Here is a 3,381-nt window from a genome sequence, read left to right as displayed (position 1 = left end):
GCTCCTCCTCGTCGAGCACGTTTGCCTCATTGACGAACATGTACCAGTCGTCCTCATCGCTGGGTTCGTGCATCTCCGCCATGCCGATGCTCAACATTGGGACGGAGAGGGGGAGAGGAACGGACGAGGTGTGGAGGGAAAGCGCCGGGAAGTGAAGTGAGAGCTAGGGTTTTCTCCAAATTGGGTTTTTAGTGGGAATGAAGTAAGGTTCGTGTAGGCCATAATGGGCCGGATCTGACATGACAGACGCTCCTCCTGGTACTCGCCACGATATATGTTAGCCTTGAGGGGTGTCTATTAACTCAAACGTCCATGGTCGATTTTGAGAGTCCTGTTGGGTCACGTTTTCGTGACATAGGGTTTGAGGTGCCAGACAATAGATGGTTTTATGGACCAAAGTCCAACCGGGACGTCTTTTGATGTGTTTGATTTTCCTCGTCATAAAATATTCGACTGAGATTCGTGGAGTGCCTGCATGATAGATACTCTGAGTTCAGTATCAATAACTGAGGAATGACAATGATAAGCAATCTAGGGTCCATTTCTCACAAAAGTAGAAACCGGGAAGTTCAAATTGCTTACTACAACCTTCAAAAAAAAACTGCCTACTCCGTTTCTTCCCGAATCGGCATGAACACAACACAACTATACAACTTTATAGTACTGCGTGCTGACTTAGTCAAACAAATAGCTCCATAACGGCGTCGGTGTCACGACGCCGGTCTGCTCGGCGTCTTCCTGCCTCGCTTTGTCGTCCGGCGGCGCCATGAGCATCCCTGCGGCAAGCTCTCGTAGTACGACCCAGCGTCCATGCCGCCAAACCACTGCTCCTCGTCGACCTCCAGCAAGTCGCGGGACGACATGTAAAAAAGAGTGTTGCTCGGGCTGGTGGCCGCCTCCACCGTTGGACACGCGACTGGAAGAATAATCTGCTGCTGCTGCTGCCGCTGCTGGAACGCGACGACGGCGACGAATCTAGTAGATTAGATCTTGGGTGAATTCGTTATCTCGTAAGAAAAAAAATTGTTTTTCATGCAACGAATCCCTACAGATACAATAATTGTGTTTGTAACTTAATAACAATAAGTATGGCATAGAAACCATGGACCATCTAATAAATGCCTATGGCAGTGTACCCGTGTGTGCAATGATCTAGCATAGTAAAGCTATTAAAAATAGACGAACCATGGAAATATCATCCTAGCTGTCTTACCATGGAAATAGACGATCATGCAAGGTGACAATGTCGACCGTGAGCGTTGTTGCACGATGCGGAGGGCCAGCTCCTCCTCGTCGACCACGTCTACCTCAAGGACGAACACACACCAGTCATCGGTTCCCGCATCTCTGCCATGTCGGCGTTCAACATTGGGATGGAGAGGGGGAGAGGAACAGACGAGGAGTGGAGGGGAAGCGCCAGAGAGTGAATTTTTTTTAGGTTTGCTCCATATGGGGTTCTTAGTGGGAATGAAGTGAGGTCTATATGGGTCATGCTAGGCCGGATGTGATATTACGGATGTGCCCGGGTGCGTCCGGTCCTCCTGGTACCCGTCCCAGATATGTGTTGGCCTTGAGGGGTGCCTATTAGCCCGAACTTCCACGGTCGATTTTGGAAGCTCGATTGGGTTACGTTTTGACAGACATATAGGTGGGTTTGATGTGTTTGATATTTTTTTTTCGGGGTGATGTGTTTGATTTTCTTCGTCATAAAATATTTGAGTGAGATTCGTGGAGTGTCTACCAATAATTGAGGAATGACAATGATAAGCAATCTAGGGTCCATTTCTCACAAAAGTAGAAACCGGAAATTTCAAACTGCCTACTACAACCTTCAAAAAAAAACACTGCCCGTACATCTGAGCACCTTCAACGCGCCATCTCGGCCGTGTTGAAGGTGCCGAGCCAGAGCCTGGAGCCCTTGATCCCGGGCACGCGCACCTCGCGCACCCACTGCCCGATCCGGCCACGGCGCCGCACGCCCCGGTACAGCGGGTGGCGCGTCTCGTGGAACTTGGTCCGCCCCGCCGGCCGCTTCGGCGGCTCCGACGACACCGTCCTGTGACCCTGCTCATGCTGGCCGGACTTGGAGGCAGCGTCGGCGACGTCCATCTGAGTCGAGAGCTAGTGGAGATGGTTGAGCACGTTGAGCGATGGTGTTTTTACTGAGAGAATGGGAGTGCGGCGGGGCAAGCATATATAGGCGAGAGCGCGGCGGCTACCCGGCGCGTCACTCGGGTGGAAATGCACTCACGCTGACACACGCGAGCGAGCAGTCAGCACTGGCCACTTCTTTTTCTATTTTTAGCAAACGTCCTTTCTTTTATTTTATCTTTTAGGGACCTCTCATTTCTATTTTTAGCAAACGTCCTCCCCCAGGCAAAGGTCGTTTTCTGAAGGACAGTCAGCACTGGCCACTGAAATATCTCACTCATTCTTGCCGTGTTGTCACCATGGTCGCCACAAGAAGAGGATGAAATATCCTGGCATCAACCACACTTGGCCATAGGATTTTTTGAAGGAGGCCCAGAGAGCCACCTGCTTCCTCACACTCAGCGGCGTCCACTGGGTGAGCGATGGATGATCTTGACGTAGATAGGCAGCTTTACTTGGACCATATATTATATCGTGCAATCAAAGTTGTGCCTGCTTGCCTCTTATGGTCACGAAAACGACACGCCAACTGCCACCACTATTCGCTGGAAGAAACTGGAAACCTGTACCGTGTCCACATGTCCACTAGTAGTGACTTGTCATCTTATAATTTCTACTCTTATAAAAAACGAGTTGATGATAATGATGTGCCTGCCATCTTACAAAATATACCCTTCGATCTATATCTGACGGACAGAAAGCAATCTATGATAAGAGCAATTCCAATGAGGCGACCCATTTCGTCCGCCCACGTCTGTTTGGGTCGACGCGGACAAAAGTGGCGGCCCAACGCGCCAACCCAAACGGACGCGCGTCCGTTTTTCGTCCGCGGGCGACCCATTCCAGGCCCATTTTTGAGCCGGATTTGCGTCGGCGCGGACACGAGACGGACGTGCGCGCGCCTACTCCTCTCCCCGGGCCCGCTTGTCGGTGCCAGCCACAACCATTTTCCCCCATTTTCCCAAAAACGCTCCCGCCAGAGCGCCCCCCCCCCCCCCCCGCCCCCAAACCAGCGATGGAGGACGCCATCGACCTCGACCTCGACCTCGATGCCGCCGCCGGCCTCGCCTCCCTTGCCTCGTCCGACGCCGTCGCCCCCTCCGGGAAAGGCAAGCCTCGTGCCCCGCGCAAGACCGCCGCGGCGACCAAGCCGAAGAAGGCGCTGACGCCCGAACATCGGGCAAGGGAGTCGGCCAAGAGGAAGGGACGGAGGCACGCCGCGGACACGAG

The 3,381-nt window shown here is 52.7% G+C and overlaps 1 pseudogene; it reads right to left on the bottom strand.

The window, feature by feature from the left end:
• Positions 1-525: 525 nt before the first annotated feature.
• Positions 526-2,212, bottom strand: LOC125507255 (dehydration-responsive element-binding protein 1B-like; annotated as a pseudogene).
• Between the last annotated feature and the right edge of the window lie 1,169 nt (positions 2,213-3,381).

Source organism: Triticum urartu, chromosome 5A (genome assembly GCF_056163025.1).
Source record: "Triticum urartu cultivar PI428250 chromosome 5A, HENAU_Tu73, whole genome shotgun sequence".
NCBI lineage: Eukaryota > Viridiplantae > Streptophyta > Magnoliopsida > Poales > Poaceae > Triticum > Triticum urartu.
Note: the sequence above shows the minus strand (reverse complement) of the source record. Positions and strands in the feature narration are given on the sequence as shown.